General features: G+C 41.9%; 1 protein-coding gene across 1 annotated transcript in view; it reads left to right on the forward strand.

Moving 5' to 3' along the window:
- Positions 1-1,187: 1,187 nt before the first annotated feature.
- VDR (vitamin D receptor) overlaps positions 1,188-21,287 on the forward strand; it is a 242,269-nt gene continuing 222,169 nt past the window's right edge. The window contains exon 1 of the mRNA XM_077483753.1: positions 1,188-1,356. The gene's annotated coding sequence lies outside the window, so the exon portion shown is untranslated. The remainder of the gene's footprint in view (positions 1,357-21,287) is intronic.

Genomic DNA, 21,287 nt, shown 5'->3' on the forward strand with positions numbered 1-21,287 from the left:
AAACAGCGATAATAAATTGGAATCACTCGCAGAATTGAGGGATAGCGATTTGTGGGGAGATCCGTCATCAAATACTGAAAAGTAATGACAGTGACAATTCTGCAACTGAGCAAATTTCTGTGTTTTTGACTTGATTACATTATTGAATAATTTTTATTATTGTTATAATATTATTTGGTATAATTATTTATAGTTATTTATTATATTATAATTTATTATTTCATTTTTCAAACTTTATTATACCCGGGATGTCTGCTAGACTCTGGTTTGGACAGATTTAAGAGAGTTATTCCTAAGAATTACAGGACTACAATATAAAACGCATGCAAAATAATTGTACCGCTTTTAGCACCTAAAATCCGAAATAATCATACCGCCAGGGAGGTTAATGACACCCCCAAATCGGTTTGCATACCACAGTGCGATCTGCAAACTCAGACAGGAATCGGATCCCTGAGATCCGATTCTGCTGCGGACCAAAAAAAAAAAAGGGTGTGAGTTTGATGCCAATTTTGTGTTTTGAACTTCAGTGCGATGCGAATCACATCCGATCTTAGACATCGCAGGGAACCAGCCCTTAAAAAAGGGGGGGGGGGGGAAACAACCTAAAATACATTGAAAATGCTGAAACGCAGCAAAAAGACGCATGCAGAATTGCATCCAGGCTGCGTGTTTGTGGCGTGACCGGGCAATGGTTTAGTTATGTTCCAGGCAAACACCAGCAGCCTGTCCTTGTATGTAATCCCCGGAGCTGAGCACACGACTCTCCGCTCCGTCCATTGGAATACATGACAAGTACTCTACATGTGTTCCGGACACGTTTTCAAAACACACAGGAAAGTGGAGGATCCCTTATAGAGGATTTCAATGTCAGTAGGGCAGACCTCGCACACAGCATTGATCAGACATTGGGCACGTTCCTGTGACAGTCCCATAGATAGACACATAGCACTCCGGACACGTGGTGACCTCCTGGTCCGATTGCAGAATGACCCTCCACACTCGCCCTATAGGCAAAGGGGGCACGGGCTCCGCAGCGCCCCCCGCGGCCGGACGGTGAACACCCAGGTGGTGAGCCGTCCGCTTTCAGCGCTGATGACAAGCTAGTAGTGCCGCTGTCAGTCAGTAGGGGGCGGGGCCCGGAGCCGCCCAGCAGGCAGGGGTGACGGTGTAGCCGGTGAATGGGGCTCTGACACAGGAAGGACGTACCCAGCTCATCTCCTCCCCCCCAGCCGGGACATTCCCTCCCTTCGGGGAAACTTGTCACGTCCTTCGCTGTGTTTTCCACTCTTCTCAGAGTGACGGGAAGTTTCTTGTGAAGAGCAGAGGAGCCGCGGAGCCAGCGTGTGTGAGCAGGTAAGGGGCCACTGCTGAGGAGAGAGGGGGAGGGGGGCGCTAGTCCCCGACGGCACGGAGCCTTCCTGAGCAAAGGTTACAGCGGTCCCCACAGAGAACACCCTCTCATAGGACACTCACTCACTGACCCACACGGTGCTAACACACACACACTGACATACATGCAATGACACACACACACTGACATACATACAATGACACATACATACAAACAATGACCCACACACATTGACATACATACACTGACATACATACACACGCTGATATACATACATATACACACTGACATACATACATACATTAACACACACACACACACTGACATACATACAATGACCCCCACACACTGACATACATACAATAACACACACACACACACACTGACATACATACAATAACACACACACTGAAATACATACAATAACACACACACACACACACACTGACATACATACAATAACACACACACACACACACACTGACATACATACAATAACACACACACTGACATACATACAATAACACACACACACACACACTGACATACATACAATAACACACACACACTGACATACATACAATAACACATACACACACACACACATGCTGACATACATACAATAACACACACACACACACACACTGACATACATACAATAACACACACACACACACACACTGACATACATACAATAACACACACACACACACACTGACATACATACAATAACACACACACACACTGACATACATACAATAACACACACACACACACACACACTGACATACATACAATAACACACACACACACACACACACACACTGACATACATACAATAACACATACACACACACACACACATGCTGACATACATACATACATACACTCAATAACACACACTGACATACATACACTGACATACATACAATAACACACATACAATGATGCACACTTACTGACATATATACATACATGCAATAACACACATATGCAATGACATATACACACACTGACATACATAAATACAATGACCCACACACACTGACATATATAAATACAATGACCCACACACACACTGACATTCACATACATACTAGACCTGCACCGTTAATCATTACAAAATCGTGATCTCGATTCAACCCCTCTGACAATCTCTATTGCAGAGTTTGCCGATTCTTTCATATAACAAGAGAGAGAAAATAGAGTACTGTCTGTGATACTTTTTTTAATAAAACAAGTGGAGAGACTTATCTGCTCTCTCAGCTATCAAAAGAAAACATCCCGGCAGTCTGCCATGTTTTTAACATGAAACATTGTAACTAAAGCCCCCCACACACTATCAGATTTTCTGCTGAGTTTTTCCTTCAGATTTACCAAAACCATGTAATAGGAGGTCAAATCTTAGGAGCTTCAATTTGTATGCAATCAGGCAGGTCCTTGCACTACATGGTTTTGGTAAATCTGAAGACAAAAATCAGCAGAAAATCTGATAGTGTGTATGGGGCATAACTCTTCCTTCTTAGATCAAAGGGAAACGTCTGTGTGTAAAGAAAAAAAGCCAGGCAGTCTGCCAAGTTTTTAAACAACATGTAAATGCAGGAAGTTTAACCACTTAAAATCAAAATATTTTTCTGACACTTCTTTCTTTAAAGTGGGGTTGCACACAAAAAAAAAAAAAATCATTAATATTCTTAAAAAAAAATAAAGAAAAAAAAATATATATTTTTTTTACTCACCTCTAAATGGCTGTTGCTAGGGGGTCCCTCGTAGTCTATCCCCTTCAGTGCTTGGGCTGGTGACATCACTTCCCCTTTGGCACAGGAAGGGCTCAGCTCTGCCCCCTCCCTCTTGTCAATCATCTGGGACACGTGACAGGTCCCAGATGATTGCGCGGCCACTCGCGGCGGCATTCTCGCATGTGCAGTGGGTGCCCGGCTGTGAAGCCACAGCCAGCTGCAAACAGTTACAATGCCGGTGTTCTGGCAGATAGTGTCCTGCCATCATATAGTGTCCGCCCCGTACTGCGCATGTGCAGTACGGAGCAGACGAAGCTTCGGAAAATCTCCGAAGCTGAACGACACCTGCGCTGTGAGTGGAGGTGGTAGCCCCACCATCCAAGCGGACATAGGGTTGTGAAAATTAGAGGGCCCCTCGTGGCCAAGCTTTGCGCGCCACGCTTCGGGCTCGGCCTCGCTGGACGCTTTTATATTCCTACTCTATGTCCACTTGGATGGTGGGGATAGAACCTGGACTCATGGTGCAGGCGCCGTTCATCCTCGACTATTTTTGGAATCTGTGTTGCTGTGTACTGCGCATGCGCAGTACACAGCGGACACTATCCGATGGGGGACCTTATATGATAGGACACCGACGCCGCCGAATGGAAGGGGGGACGAGCAGGACATCGATCCCCCGCATCGCTGGACCCTGGAACAGGTAAGTGTCCGATTATTAAAAGTCAGCAGCTGCAGTATTTGTAGCTGCTGACTTTTATTTTTGTTTTTAAAATGGGCACACCACTTTAAGTTAAAATCAATATTTTTTGCTAGAAAAGGACTTGGAACCCCCAAACATTATATATATTTTAGCAGAGACCCTAGGGCAGTGATGGCAAACCTCTGCACCCCAGATGTTTTGGAACTACATTTCCCATGATGCTCATGCACTCTGAAGGGTAGTTGAGCATCATGGGAAATGTAGTTCCAAAACATCTGGGGTGCCAAGGTTCTCCATCACTGCCCTAGGGAATAAAATGTCAATTCCTGCAATATTTTATGTCACACTATATTTGCCCAGCAGTCTTTCAAATGCAATTTCTTGGAAAAAAATGCACTTCAATGAATAATAATAATTAAAAAAAAAACAAAAAAAACGTAGTTTGCCCAATTTTTTTTGTTTTAATGTGAAAGATGTTACACCACAAGAATCGTGATCTATCTTCTAAGCAAAAAAATTGACACTTACATACATACAATGACACATGCATACAATAACACACACACTGACATACATACAATGATACATACAATAACACACACTGACATACATACATACATACAATGACACACACACTGACATACATACAATGAGATATATATATATATATATATATATACACACACACACACACTAACACAGCCACACATACGCACAGCACTGATACACATACACTGTGTTATTAAACACGGATTATTGTTTAGGAGTAAGGATGAGCTCCGGTGTGTTCGCACAACCCACATGCAGAGCTCGCCAGGAAGTCGGCACTGCGCTAATCACAGGCAGTGAGACGTTGTCCAGATGCAGAGATCTGGAAATGTCTCACTGCCTGTGATTAGCGCAGTGCCAACTTCCTGGCGAGCTCTGCACGTGGGTTGTGCGAACACGCCGGAGCTCATCCTTATTTAGGAGGTCCTCTACTCCCCTGTCACAGAGGTTCAGACATGTCCATTACTATGAACCTTCCACTGTACTGTGCTGCCCCGTGTCATCATCAGCTGTAAGCTATCAGATGTGCACCGTGGGGTTGATTTACTAAAACCGGAGAGTGTAAAATCTAGTGCAGCTCTGCATGGTAGCCAATCAGGGTCTAGGTTTTTTTGTCACAGCTTAATTGAACTAGCTGAAGTTAAAAGCTGATTGGCTACCATGCACAACTGCACCAGATTTTGCACTCTCCAGTTTTAGTAAATCGACCCCAATATGTCATCACATCGGGTAGAAGATCTCTAGGCTCGGGGGGTACATCACATCACTACACTTATCTATCAATCGGTCCTAAAAGGCGCCCCCCGATTACACATTGGAAGCTATTCTAACCTGTACGGGTTGCCCATATAGAGCCCTACGTATAGAGGTACTCCAAAAAAAAAAAAACAATACAGTTAAGAGATCTTTTAAAAACAGGTAACAACCGGAAAGAAAAATATCCAGCTACCTAGAAATACAGACTATATTGGCTCAGCATAGTATTTCTAGGTAGTTGGATATATTTCTTTCTCATATATTTCACCTATTTATTTTCTATATTTTTGGATGATGCTCAAGTGTCTCCTTTTCTTTCTCCCGTGTTTTTTTAAATTTTTTTTAATTTTTTTTTTGTATCTTTTAAAAATAGTTTTAGTAATGCTGTGTGTGCGGGAACACATAACACACATGTAATGCTGGACTTTCAAAAACGTAGGACTGCAAATGTGGAAATATACTTTAAAGTGGTATTAAACACAAAATGTTATATATTGCAGCTTAACAATTCTTAGATGTGGTAGCTGCATTAAGCTGCCCATAGGTGGATTGAATCTTGGCCAGTTCAGCAGGGACCGACTAAGACTCGATCCATCTCTGGGCAGGCTTGTTGTACTGAAGTGCATCCATCGATTGACTTCAGTACAACCAGCCTGTCAAATTTTTTTCATGCAATCAATGCCGGCACCTATACCCACCAGAGGTGACGGCTCCCAGCTGGCAGAACACCATAGTGATGTGGGAGGGATTCTCTCATCAGCACTGATTTGTGTTGATGGGGAATCAATTTTCTTTCCTTCCACCCAAATTGCATAATCTATGGGCTGCTTTTGTTTTTCTTTTTTTCAGGCTTAAAAATGTTTCCTCTGTTTTCACCTGATGATCTGGCCAGTAACACACCCCCTGTATTAAAGTGCCCCCACTCTGGATGAAGAAGCACAGGGGGCACCATTGGACTGCAGCATTGTCAGTCTAGGTCAGGGGGAGTGTTAGATGGGCTAGCAGATTCACCCTAGGTTCACACTTCCGTGTTTTTTGCGGGTCACATTTGCACGGGCATGGCAGCCAATCCAAATTAATGGGCTGCTGTGCAAAAAAAAAATGCATTCACCTTTTCAAAAGCGCGGTTCTAGGGAACTCGCATGGTCTCTTTGACAGTGCATTTTCCCTGCAGCTCCCACAAAGGCACTGAGATGCATGGAGTTGTCATTCAGAATGAATGGCAGCCCTGTGTGCCTCTGAAGAGCAGCGCCATTTGGCTGTGGGTGGTTGCGGATGCGTGGACAGATGCAATTCCCGCACCGCACTCATAGGTGTGAACCTAGGGTTAGGGTGTACATTTACATCAGATGTGGGGGGGTCTGCTGTTGGGCAGCTATTCAGCCCAGCCAGCCCCACTGCATGATAAGGTAAAATGCTTTGTCTCCTATGTGCATGAGCCACACCACAATTGAAGCTGAACTCCAGTATCTCCAGTATCTTATGTGGTTTGTGGGATAATGGTTTTACATAAATAAAAGCTGATCATTGTAAGTACCACTGTCAGTTGCAACCCTTTAACTGCTACATCTGCAGGACAGCTTGTTCTGCTGAAAATCAACAGACATACTGGTTGGATCACCAGATGAAAATAAAAGAAAGAGAGCCTAAAAAAGAAAATAAACGCAACCATCACATCTAAGAATTGGTAACCTGCAACATAAGAGATGTTTGCTTTTGGGTTTGATTCTAGTTTAACTGTAAGTTCTCAGCTGAATAACACTGCTGATTGGGACTGAGCACTGCAAGTCCAGAATTCAGAATCCTCCTGGCTAGAAGTTGGAATCTTACATATTATAATAATGGGGGGGGTGGGGGGGTGGGACACATCCATAATATGTGAGACTCTCTAATTTAGTCAGGGTGGATAAGGACTACATGGTTATGGTGACATATTTAAAATATGTGCGTATGTATATACACTATATTACCTAAAGTATTGGGACACCTGCCTTTACACGCACATGAACTTTAAAGCGGGAGTCCGCCGGGACTCCGTGTTTTTTTTTTTTTTTTAAAGTCAGCAGCTACAAATGCTGCAGCTGCTGACTTTTAAAATAGTGACACTTACCTGTCCAGCGCGCCCGCGATGTCGGCACCCGAAGCCGATCTCTAGATCGACACTCGAGTGCTGCCGCCGCCATCTTGGGTATGGGAATCAGGAAATGGAGCCTTTCGGCTTCATTTCCCAGTTCCCTACTGCGCATGCGCGAGCCGCGCTGCGCAATGAGGACGGTCCCCGCTGCCTCCGGGATCTGTGTGTTTCCCAGCAGGCAGCGGGGCACTTGCGGAAGGGGGCGGGCACTTGTGGAAAGGGGCGTAATGTACGCCCCTTTCCGCAGAGAGCTATCCCGGAAGTGGGTGCAGTTACCTGGATTATCCAGGTAACTGCACCCCCCTCCCCCCTGAAAGGTGCCAATTGTGGCGCCGGAGGGGGGGAGGAATCCGATGAGCAGAAGGTCCATTTTAGGGTGGACCTCCGCTTTAATGGCATCCCATTCTTAGTCTGTAGGGTTCAATATTGAGTTTGCCAACCCTTTGCCCCTATAACAGCTTCAACTTTTCTGGGGAGGTGGTCCACAAGCTTTGGTAGTATGTCTAATGGGAATGTTTGACCATTCTTCCAGAAGTGCATTTGAGAGGTCAGGCACTGATGTTGGATGAGAAGTTTAGAGTGGAAGAACTTGACTGGCCTGCACAGAGTCCTGACCTCAATCCGATAGAACACCTTTGGGATGAATTAGAGTGGAGACTGTGAGCCAGGCCTTCTCGTCCACATCAGTGCCTGACCTCACAAATGCGATTCTAGAAGATTGGTCAAACATTCCCATAGACACACTCCTAAACCTTGTGGACAGCCTTCCCAGAAGAGTTGAAGCTGTTATAGCTGCAAAAGGTGGGCCAACTCCATATTTAACCCTACAGACTAAGACTGGGATGACATTAAAGAGGAAGTAAACCCTGATGAGTTTACTTCCTCTTTCATTCCCTGCAAAGGTAAAGCATAATGGATTACTATGCATCGCATAGTAGCCCATTATGTGTCACTTACCTGACACAGGAGCCAGCAATGTCACTTCTGTCCCCTGTAGTCTGGCGCATCCATCTTCTCGGTGGGGTCTTGCAGCTCCGCCTCTGTCATTCGGCGAAGCCGCGATGACGTCACTCCCACGCATGCGCACGGGAGCCGACACGCGTGGCATCTTCGTTGTTGACGATGCCGCGCTCAGTGCGCCTGCGTTCCGCTGTGCCTGTCTTTGGGCAAATAACTCCTAAACCGTGTAGGTTTAGGAGATATTTCTTGGACCTACAGGTAAGCCTTAATCTAGGCTTACCTGTAGGTCAAAGTGTGTTGTAAGGGTTTACAACCACTTTAAAGTTCATGTGAATGTAAAGGCAGGTGTCCCAATACTTTTGGTGATCTGGTGTGTATAGATATATATCTATGACTGTATGTATGGTGTGTTGATGAGGAAATGTTTGTATGTCTATGGGCAGCACACAACATGTTATAACAGTGAGTAGATTTGGTAAGTCGATGGGTGATTTCAGTTGTTGTCCTGCCTGTTCTTTTTGTGGCTATGAGTCAGTTCTTTAAAATGAGAAGAGTGCTCTGTTTCATCATGGCATTGTCATGGTCACCAAAGTTTCCCATTGTTGTTAAAAGCTATGACTAATATGTCTCCTGGATTATTTTGATAAATTTGTCTACCTATAGAATCCAGTGAAGTTTGAGACACTTCCCCCTTGTAGCTCCCTTCTCATCATTGACTGTAGATAAAAGTGTGGTTTTAAAATAATTTTTTATACTTCTAGATAGAAGACCTATCCCCTGTACAGTGACGCAGCCTGCACACAACATAACATATAGTTTGATATACAAGTAAATGTGACAGTTAGCGCTTACGTGTTCATGCCAGACCCATTCATTCCATTATGCCCAGAGATGCCGGGTGTGAACTGTGGGTATTAGGATAATGGCATGAATAAGCCTGTGTCGGGCAGTTATGGCTCATTTACAGGTATCATCTTAATCTAGTTCCTCCGGATGTTCTCTCTTCCACAAAACAAGGTGGGAATTGGAAATTAAGCAGAGGAGTCAAGAACACAATTTGTAACCTTTTTATGACATTGTAGCTGCAACATTTTAAACAAAGTGAATTTGTGTTCGCTTCATAAATCCAGCCATGTGCAGAAAAATAAAAATAGTACATGGGTTTTTGGCATAGCAATCTAAAATTGCCTGCTGTGAATTGCCAGCAATTGTCTATTGAATGGTACGTATAGGAAACAATGGAGTTTGGCGCGTAGAAGCATTTAATCACTAATGATTGCACAGTGCACCTATGTGCAGTGAATAATTGCAGGCAATTTTAGTCGTTTGATTATACTACCAAAAATTGACAATGCGTGCCCAACTATACATATTACTGCATGTTCTAGGGTACATTGCATGCATTCTCCTAGATGAATTTGTGCGCTCCTGCCTTTCCTTTCACAGTTTTCTGTCTAATTTGCCACTTTTTTTTTTTTATATCCTTTTCTGTTATGTCACTTTCCCAGTCATGGGCTTTGAAAACATACACACATGCAATCGATAAGCATTTTTAATTCATAATATTAATCACTGAAATGTATAGTATGCAGTACAAAAATGAGTGCAATGTGTGTGTTCGAGACTTGAAATTATTGGTGGTTTTATTACATTATGCTATCTCTTATCTACTGTAGATGAAAGACTGGCCTTTTTTTTTTTTTTTTCACTAATCTTTGTGTTTTAAAGATTAAATATTTATTTTAAATCGTACTAGAAGCTAAAAACTGGTAATGCTACTAAACCTAGCTTACACATTTCTTTTAATATCAAGCATCAGGGCCACTAACTCCTTAAAAAATAATTTAATAGCTGGTTGTTAAGGAGCTGGCTGGCAAACCAGCCGCCACATCTTTAACCACTACAATACAGGGCCCTTTCGCCCCCTTCCTTCCCAGCCCAATTTTCAGCTTTCATCGTTCTCACAATTTCAATGACAATTGCGCGTCATGCTACGCTGTACCCAAATTAAATTGTTATCATTTTGTTTGCACAAATAGAGCTTTATTTTGGTGTTATTTATTAACGACTCCGTTCTTAATTTTTTGTTATATAAGCAAAAAAAGAGCGGAAATTTGGAAAAAAAACAATATTTTCTCCTTTCTATTTTAAAAGAGATACAATAAAATCGAATTTTGTCATAAATTTAAGCCAAAATGTATTCTGCTACATGTCTTTGGTAAAAAAAAATGTGGTTAAGTGTATAATAATTGGTTTGTGTGATCACGGACATATGTACTCAAATGATCATGTACAGATGTGTGCAGGTGATCACAGACATATGTGTGCAGATAATCGTTGGGACATGTGATTTTAGTGGGACATATGTGGTGGACATGTTTTTATTATTAGGGACATGTGTTTTTATTATTTGGGGACATGTATGTTTTGAGGACATGTGTGTTTTGGGGACATATGTGGGGACATTGTGTTTATACTAGGCTGGTGATCAGTGAGTAAAAAGCTGTAAAAAACAGCGATGACATCTCTGTGAGGAGAGGAGGAGCCGATTGCCTAGAAACCGGCTGTTTGTTTACATCACATGACGGCCGTGATTGGACACGGCTGTCATGTGATCAGGAGGGCCAATCACAGAGCCCTCCTGCCGATCTGAGATGCGACTTGTCCGGGGGACACGGGCGCATCGTGATCGCGCCGCTGCGCGGGCATGCAAGTGCATGATCCCCCTACTTCTGATGGACGTTCAGGAATGTCCACTCAGAAGTAGAGAGTTCCCACCCGGCCGTATATGTACATTGGCCAGGTGGGAAGTAGTTAACAATGGATGCGTCATAAGCTGTCAGTGGGATTCCCCGCTGACAGCTGAATATAAACAAAACAACTGACGGAAATAAAAAATTGAGAAAATAAAACTGCGTGCCCCCCCCCCCCCTCCCCATCCATTCCAGGCCCGTTGAGTATGGATTTTAATGGGAACTTCACTGCAAAAACAAAAATGGCTTGGGGACCCCCCAAAATACATACCGGACCCCTGTCCGAGCATGCAGCCTGGTATGCCAGGAACTGGAGGAGGAAAGAGTGAGCCCCCCCCCAAGCAATACCTGGCTACATGCCCTCAATAACCCCCCCCCCCCCCCTTGCATCTTGCTCAAAACCTTGGCCTGGAGGTTGTGGAGGTGCAGGGGTTGAACTTTAGCAAGAGGGCCCCAAGATCTCACCCCCATGTAAATGATTATCAGGTACATAGTATCCCTACTCATTCACCAGAAAAAATGTAAAAGTGAGTGAAAACACAACAGTTTTTGACAAGTCCTTTATTAAAATAAAAATAAAAATTGTCCCCTGGTGTAGATCCAATGTCTATCACGATGAACGCCAACCCAAACACAAAAAATCAAAATAAGGGATAGGCCAATCCAATGGTGTCACTGGGTGACTCTGCCTCCTTGTGACATTATTGACTGGTGCAATGGGGGGGGGGGGGGTAAACACACTACTGGTGGCTGAAGCATCGAGAGTGTCTGTCTATCTGACAAGCCGACTGCTGGCTGTTGGATGGAATTGATCCAGTGTCTTGGCAGCTGTCCGGTCGCTTCCACACACTTTGGAGAGAACCTAAGAATATCATCAAATAGGGCAGAGTATAAAGAGAATATAAATTGTATTCCAATATGGATTGCAGCGATTGGCACCCCTCGGAGCACTTTGCACTGTTTTATTAAATAAGCCCTTCTCAATTACAAGTACTTTCCTATATTTTGTTGCCTTTTTAAACAATGTGTGTAATGTTTTGCATACTGAACATTGTATCAGTTGCTTAAAAAAATACAATGTCTTTCTGCCTCTTGCATAATATATTGTTGGGGATATAATGTATTCTATAATGTTGTAGATCTGAGTTTTTATGGTAGTTTGGTAATTGGCACTTTAAAGGTCAATGAAAAAGTGAAAAACAATAGGCACGACTAGCCCTAAATGGCCAGGTTTTTTGTTTTTTAAGTTGATGCTTGAGAATTAAGTCTAGGTTCACAACTATGCATTTTTCAGTGCATTTACAGAAACACACTACAGTTTGTTAAACATTAGTTCCTATGGATCACGTTCACATCTATGCAGCTTCCACTGGTGTGGAGGGTGCCTGGCTTCTTTTTTTTTTAACTTGCAGCACAGTGTGTTTTTGGCTCCATAGACTTCAATGGAATTGCATGTACATCTTTTGCAAGAAAACCATTTTCTTGTTCTTTGGCTCCAAAATATTCTCATCATAAATAACCCATTTTCTTTATGCTAAACAGTGCTGAGAAGAAAAAGGGGGTTGCCATAGCATTCTCAAAGTGTAGCATTCTCACAACCTAAAGTCCAATTTATTTTTTTCATACATTTCACACAACCTATTGCCACACATGACAGGACACTTAATCATGGGTGGATATAACAATATCTTGTTGGATCAGATTTTGGACAAATCGGGTCCCCATAAAACATCTTGAAATACCCACTGAACCAGAGCCTCAGAATCACTAGACTGTTTCACTGCAATGATTTGATCTGGAGAGAATGTAACCCCATGCGGAGAGACTATATGCACTACTCCCATGTACGTAGGACATTCTCTCGAATAGACCATCTTTTTACATTCTCTCCATTACTTCCATTTGTCAATGCGACTAAGATCTTTATGGTGCCATGATCTTGTCATATCATTCTTTCACCTTGACACCACCCTAATAAACGACCCTAAATAAGGTGTCCCCATTAGGACTTGCTCAAGCAAATAAAAGAAGCTCATACGGCCTTGGACATGAGCCTTACTACTAAAGAGGAAAAGGCCATTAGATGGGGCAGACATAAATTCTACACATTGTGTAATATTATCTTTTACAATAATAGTAATAATAAAAATAAAAAAAAACGGGCTAACTTTACTGTTGTGCTATTTTTTTTAAATTAAAAGTGTGTTTTTTCCAAAAAAAGTGTGCTTGTAAGACTGCCACACAAATATGGTGTGACAAAGTATTGCAACGACCACCATTTTATGCTCTAGGGTGTTAGGAATATATATATATGCTAGAAAATTACTTGGAACCTCCAAATATAAATAAATATTTATTATGTTGCAATGTTTTCTGTCACACTGTTTTTACGTAGCAGTCTTTAAAACGCAATTTTTTTGGGGAAAAAATACACTTTAATGAATAATAAAAAAAACAAAAAAAACTAGACAGTAAAGTTAGCCCATTTTTTGTGTAATGTGAAAGATGTTACGCAGCGAAAATTATGATCTTTATTCTAAGCAAAAAAATTGTGATTCTCATTTTAGCCAGAATCGTACGTTCTAGTTATAGTCAAAGTAGAATTAAACCCAGCTTTTTTTTTTTTTTTTTTTTTTTTTTAACCACTTCCCACCCGGCCAATGCACATATACGGCCGGGTGGGAGCCATCTACTCCTGATAGGACGTTCAGGAACGTCCATCAGGAGGAGCGGGATCGCGCGCGCGCGTGCCCGCGCAGCGGCGCGATCCCGATGCGCCCGTGTCACCGGGACACGGCGCATCTCAGATCGGCAGGAGGGCTCTGTGATTGGCCCTCCTGATCACATGACGGCCGTGTCCAATCACCGCCGTCATGTGATGTAAACAAACAGCCGGTTGCTAGGCAATCGGCTCCTCCTCTTCTCACACAGAAGTCATCGCTGAGGAGAGCAGATCGCTGCAGCCGGCTGATGATCAGTGAGTATGAGCTGTTTTTTACAGCTTTTTACTCACTGATCACCAGTCTAGTGTAATACACACAACACACCACACAGTATAAACACAGTCCCCACATATGTCCCCATAACACACATGTCCCCAAAACATACATGTCCCCAAAAAATAAAAACACATGTCCCTAATAATAAAAACATGTCCCCCACATATGTCCCACTAAAATCACTTGTCCCAATGATTATGTGCACACATATGTACATGATCATTTGCGTACATATGTCCGTGATCACACAAACCAATTATTATACACTTAACAGAATTTTTTTTACCAAAAACATGTAGCAGAATACATTTTGGCTTAAATTTATGACAAAATTTGATTTTATTGGATTTCTTTTACAATAGAAAAAAGAAAATATAGTTTTTTTTCCAAATTTACGCTTTTTTGCGCTTATATCGCAAAAAATAAAAAACGGAGTCGTGAATAAATACCACCAAAATAAAGCTTTATTTGTTGCGAACAAAATGATAAAAATGTCATTTGGGTACAGTGTAGCATGACCGCGCAATTGTCACTGAAAGCGCTAGAGCGATAAAAGCTGAAAATTGGGCTGTGAAGGAAGGGGGCGAAAGTGCCCTGTATTGTAGTGGTTAAGGCCACTAGGTGGTTTATGCCATAATGTATTACTATACACTGAATACTGGCACAGTATGACATATTTGCCTTTCAAAGGAAGCCCTCCTGCGCAAAGCTGTCTCCACTCCCACTAGTCACAACTGCTTCCATATTCGCCTGGTCTCCTCCTTTCTGGGTTTGCTCTTATTGTCTACTTAATTGCGCACAGGGGCCACATAGTCATGGCACGGTGCTTGCACAGTAGATATAATTCCAGCCATGGCTGTGGAGCAAGCATCTAGCCTGCAGAATGTGTACACCACTGCCCCTGCAGCTAAAGGAGGGGCAGTAAAAACATGTTTCAAACGTGGAAGTTTATCACTCCTCAACTGCTAGTGTGAACAACCCCTAAGTTATTCTAGAGGTGTTACAAAGCTGTCTAATGCACTAAATCTCACAGAACTGCAGTCACAGCTTATGAAAATGTGCTTGGAACTTCCCAAGTCTGGAATCAGACCAGTTGTTAAGGTGTTAATAGGTTGGTCACGAGTTCCCCTTGATTCCAGTGGCTGCTAAACTGTTTTCCGAATACTGTCTGCTACTTGTGTCATTTTTCTCTCGACTTGTCTGGCAATCTGTGCCTGGATAGTGTCACATAAGCTGCTCCACTTTATGTAACTGTACTTTTGAAGGGTTTTCTGTACTCCAAATAGGGATTTCACATGTAGAACATCAGTTACATCTCCAATGGATTAGAGGCTTATTTTTATGAATGGTACTGCAGTTACATACTCATTTTGAAGGATCAGCGCAAAGCCCAAAATTTATATTTATTTATTTTTAGGGATACATTTTAGTGGCTAGACATCCCATAGTTTTTCATATACAGTATTTCTGGATCTTCAGTTTTGAGGTCATACTGCTGGAGACTAGAGCTGCACAATTAATCATTAAAAAATTGTGATCTCGATTCAACCCTTCCGATGATCTCTATTGCAGAGTTTGCCGATTCTTTCATACAACAAGTGGAGAGACTTATCTGCTCACTCAGCTGTCAAAAGAAAACATGCGGGCAGTCTGCCAAGTTTTTAATATGAAACACTGTAACTAACTCTTCCTTCTTAGATCAATTTCTGTGCGAAGAAAAAATCCGGCCAGTCTGCCAAGTTTTTAAACAAGGTGTAAATGCAGGTTAAACCACTTGAAGTCTAAATCTTTTTTTGACACGTGTTTAAGTTAAAATCAATATTTTTTTCTAGAAAATTACTTGGAACCCCCAAACATTATACAGTGGGGACGGAAAGTATTCAGACCCCCTTAAATTTTTCACTCTTTGTTATATTGCAGCCATTTGCTAAAATCATTCATTCTAATCATCATTCTAAGCTAAGTTCATTTTTTTCCTCATTAATGTACACACAGCACCCTATATTGACAGAAAAACACAGAATTGTTGACATTTTTGCAGATTTATTAAAAAAGAAAAACTGAAATATCACAAGGTCCCAAGTATTCAGACCCTTTGCTCAGTATTTAGTAGAAGCACCCTTTTGATCTAATACAACCATGAGTCTTTTTGGGAAAGATGCAACAAGTTTTTCACACCTGGATTTGGGGATCCTCTGCCATTCCTCCTTGCAGATCCTCTCCAGTTCTGTCAGGTTGGATGGTAAACGTTGGTGGACAGCCATTATTAGGTCTCTCCAGAGATGCTCAATTGAGTTTAAGTCAGGGCTCTGGGTGAGCCATTAAAGAACAGTCACGGAGTTGTTGTGAAGCCACTCCTTCGTTATTTTGCTTGGGTCATTGTCGCTTTGGAAGGTAAACCATTGGCCCAGTCTGAGGTCCTGAGCACTCTGGAGAAGGTTTTCATCCAGGATATCCCTGTACTTGGCCATATTCATCTTTCCCTCCACCAGTCATCCTGCCCCTGCAGCTGAAAAACACCCCCACAGCATGATGCTGCCACCACCATGCTTCACTGTTGGGATTGTATTGGACAGGTGATGAGCAGTGCCTGGTTTTCTCCACACATACCACTTAAAATTAAGGCCAAAAAGTTCTATCTTGGTCTCATCAGACCAGATAATCTTATTTCTCACCAACTTTTGTTTTTTAGCAAACTCCATGCAGGCTTTCATGTGTCTTGCACTGAGGAGAGGCTTCCGTCAGTCCGAGTGTTCTTAATCTATTTTTAAACTATTAAAACCTTTTAAAACGTTATTAGACTATGCAAGTTCTCGTTTCTACTATGGCTTGATGTACATGAATGTTTTCACACGGGGAGCATTGATGTCCATTATGCATCCGCTGCTCAATTTCTGTGTGTGTACCAGCGCCATATTGAGTGTAGCTTTTGGAGACGGCTCGTGGAGCGGAGACTCGCCAGCTTTTCATTATAAAGCTTATCACGACTTGCTAGGCATATGCCTACCCAAGTCTGTGAATTCCGGTAAGTCTCACTCTTATAGGCGCTGATGTCGTTTGAACACTATCTCACTATCGCACTTTCCAGTGTCACTGGTTGAATACAAGATATCAGTCACCATTTTAAGGACTTCACCATTTGAGGACTGTTTTCTTTTTGCACAATTATGTGGTGTTTGGGTTGACAATCACAAGCACTTGGTTATTTATTTTTTGCTGTATCATTATTTATGATTAGCATTTATTTCATTGGTTATTGTACATTTATAATTTTATATTTGTATGAACATTTACTTATTGTCTTCTCTACTGTGGGTTTGTAAGACATCTATGGTATATGCACAATAGCACTTTAGCGCAACATTATTTTTCTTCCCATTTTTTTCCAACCGATGAATCTTTCGGTAATGTTTGCAGCTTTCTTTACATATTCATTTTTAATCACAGCACAGTATTTTCCATTTTTTTTCACTTTGATCAGAAGAAATGGACAGCACCTGAGTTAAATATGAGTGTCACAGCAAAGGGTCTGAATACTTGGGACTATGTGATATTTCGGTTTTTCTTTTTTTAATAAATCTGTAAACATGTCAACAATTCTGTGCTTTTCTGTCAATATGAGGTGCTGTGTGTACATTAATGAGGAAAAAAATTTACTTAAATTATTTCAGCAAATGGCTCCAATATAACAAAGAGTGAAAAATTTAAGGGGGCCTGAATATTTTCCATCCCCACTGTATATATTTTAGCAGAGACCCTAGGGAATACAATGTCAATTACTGCAATATTTTATGTCACACTGTATTTGCCCAGCAATCTTTCAAATGCAATGAAAAAAAAATAAAAAATTAAGAAATAAGTAAAGTTATCCCAATATTTTTTATTTTTTTTGTTTTAATGTGAAAGATGATAATTCCGTGAGAATCGTGATCTTTCTTCTAAGAAAAAAAAAAAAAACGTGATTCTCATTTTAGCCAGAATCGTGCAGCTCTACTGGAGATCCTTGCTCTGTGTCCACCGAACATTGCAGTCTTGTTACAGCTAGAGGAGACCTAACTTTCTTACATTAATGTCTGTAATGTGGTCATGTTCTCTGTCCCCTACATTACTCTTGTGCCCTGTAGTGGTTTAAAGTGGACCTTCAACCTAAAACAAATCTACTCTTGCCCTGCATTCTGCTGCTGCCCAGGTGAGTTATGCCATAGGGCTTTGGGTCCTGACAACCCTGCAGGACATCTATGCATGTGTCCGTTTCCCTGTACATATGTGCATGCTTTAACCCTTTCGCTGCTAGAGAAGTTTTGCGTATACACCTAAAAAACTATTTTAGACCTGAAAATTATATAGCACACCCAAAACATATGTTTTCTGAAAGCAGACACCTTAGAGAATAAAATAGTGGTAGTTCCAAATTTTTTTTTATGTCACGCACTATTAGCACAATGGTTTAAGAAATGCAAAATGTCAGTAAAAGATACGCTAAAGTTTATTTTGGAGTACATAAATGCAATAATAAACACATGTCATAACATTATGACCACCCATAACCCACCCATTGAGGTATGGACTTCACTAGACCTATGAAGGTATGGTGTGATATCTGACACCAAGCCATCCATAGAAAAACCTTTTAAGTTGCAAGGTGGGACCTCCATAGATCGGACTAGTTTTTCAGCACATCCCACAGATGCTCAATTTGAATTGTGATCTGGAGAACTTAGAGGAAAAGTCAACACCTCAAACTCGTGTTCCTCAAACCTCTCTTGAATTCGTCAAACAGGCTACCTTCTTTTATAGCTCCATGGTCCAGTTCCAATACTCATGCCCATGCAATTGTAGGAGCTTTTGGCTATGGACAAGGATCAGCATGGGCACCCAGACCAGTCTGCAGCTATGCAGCCCCAATGCGCAAAAACGCAGGGGCTGGTGTGCTGTGTGATACGGTGGGATCACTGATGTACTGATCTCGTCTCATTGCTAGCTCATCATGTATTACTTACCTTAGATCGAAGCCCCCGCAGTGGTCCTCGTTTGCCGCTCCGGATGGCGACATTTCTCCCGGAGTTACTTCCGGGTATTGTGGCTCCGGCGATGTGATTGGCTGGAACCGCAATGACGTCACTGGGGTAGCTACATGTAAGCCTTATTATAGGCTTACCTGTTTCAAAAAGTGTGTTGTAAGGGTTTGCAACCACTTTAAGATGAATTGGCTGCCCCACGGTGTGAGAAGAATTGCATGTAGTACTTTTTTCAGCACACATTGCCTGCACACAACCGCAACGCAGCAGTGTAAACTGTGCGCATAGGAGACTAGGCATTTTGCCTTATCTTGCAGTGGGCCTGCGCTGTCCAATGCAGTCACACCGCACCTGATGTGAATGTAACCTTAAAGACTTGCTGGAGAAATCACAGCACACGTGTTATAATAATTCCTACTCCTAGGAAAGGAGGCCTAGGCTTTTTACCAGACAAGAAACAGGAAGTGGGCTGTATAAGATATTTACTGACAGAAATGTTTTACGATCCAAAGTTAAAACAACAAGGGCAGAAGATTTAATAGATGGAAAGTTGAAAAAATGATTAAGTGCCCTGTGCAATCAAATTCATATATTCAATGAAGTGTTGCGTGCATTCCAATGAAAGTTTCCCATGCAGGTAAACAAGCTCAGGTACAACAAAATCCATGTGCAGGCAAAGTTCATCCAGGAAAATGTGCTTGTGTTCCAAAAGAAATCTCTTCTCCAGTCTGTGTCCACTCTTTGATCTCCTTCACCACAAACACTGGCTAGCTACTCACCAAACATTTGTCAGCAGCAAACCTTGGTTTTGTATCGCGTATAGCAATCTGCTTAATCCAGCTAATAATGGATTAACTCAAAGGAAAAAAAGCTGTGCTAACCTCTTCTAAAACTGCAATGGTGCTGTGCAAAAAAATACAAATGAACTGTCACATGATACACCAATTTTTTTAAATATCTCCAAGTGCTAGTGCAAACTAAGAACACAGGGTAAAGATAAAAGCCCTGTCAGCGGCGACCACACACCACTGGAGGGCTTTCTTCTAAGGTAAGTATTTTGTAATGTGCTAGTATGTGATGCATACTAGCACATTATTCAGTTGCCTTCAGGGGATTTTTTTAAAATGTAGAATTATTTAAAAATGTCGATTATTTTCTTTTACAAAAGGTTTTATTGATAACCATAGCAATTTCACAGTTTAACAGTGTAGAGAATGCATCATAAATGAACATAACATAAAATTTAGCATCTTATAAATAAGTATGCTAGTAAATCAAATAAAAAGAAAACAAAAAAAATATAACAGAAGCTGAAAACAGTTGTATGTTGGAAACATGAAAGTGGTTGGACACACTAAGGTTTCAGGAATGCCCATAGGGCCACGTCCGATGTTTAACAAATACTTGAAGAGTTTGTCTCAACAGGGGCCTAACTGTAAATAATCCTGAGTATCTATTCATGTAACCGTCTCATCCAAGGCTAGCCAAGGTGGCCAGATGGATTCTTAGGTGCAACTGAGAAGTAAGAGTATTGATAGGAAGGCTAAAGAAGAAATAGGGGTTGAGATTCGCTAAGAAGGGAGGAGTAAAGAGAGGGGAAGGAAAGAAGAGGGAAAAAAGGAGGGGTGGGTCCTCGCAGTGGGGAGCAAGAGTGTATTAAATCCGAAGAAGGGTGGTATCAAATCTGGTGGGTTTAGTATATTCGACCCATGGCCTCCTTATCTTCAGGAACTTATCATGAATGTCCGAAAGGACAGCAGTCAGCTTTTCATTGTCCATTATATCATCCATAACTGCCTCAAAACTTAGTACCTGTGTCTTCCATGCCCTAGCTATCGTTAGTTTGGTTGCAGTAAAGAGATGCAGAGCCAGTTGGCTCTCTGGGCGAAGCAGTTCTGCGATTGGGTTGCAGAGAAGTGCTTCGTATGGATCTTTTTTGAGGTCAGCATGGAGTATGTTTCGGAGGAGGGAGTAAACTCTGATCCATAACCTGCATACCCTCGGACAGGTCCATCAGATGTGCGTCATTGTGCCCTCCTGAGAGCACCCTCGGAAACATGGGGGAGAATAGGCTGGAATGAAACGGTCTAGCCGGTGTGTAGTACAACCTGTAAAGTACCTTTTTTATAGGCATTTTATAAAAAGAGTATGTTCTTTGAGCATTTGGATATCGTTAAAGTCATGACCTGCCAGTCCTCTGGATCTAGCTGTTTTCCTAGTTCCCTTTCCCATTGAAGGCGATAGGGCCGTGTCTGTGTTTTTTTAGAGGTAATAATAGAGGAATAGATCAGTGATATTAAACCCGAGGTTTGGGGTCTAGCTCTG

Source organism: Lithobates pipiens, unplaced genomic scaffold, assembly GCF_037356315.1.
Source record: "Lithobates pipiens isolate NorthernLeopardFrog02 unplaced genomic scaffold, aLitPip1_a1.2 Scaffold_16, whole genome shotgun sequence".
In the NCBI taxonomy this organism is placed as follows: Eukaryota; Metazoa; Chordata; class Amphibia; order Anura; family Ranidae; genus Lithobates; species Lithobates pipiens.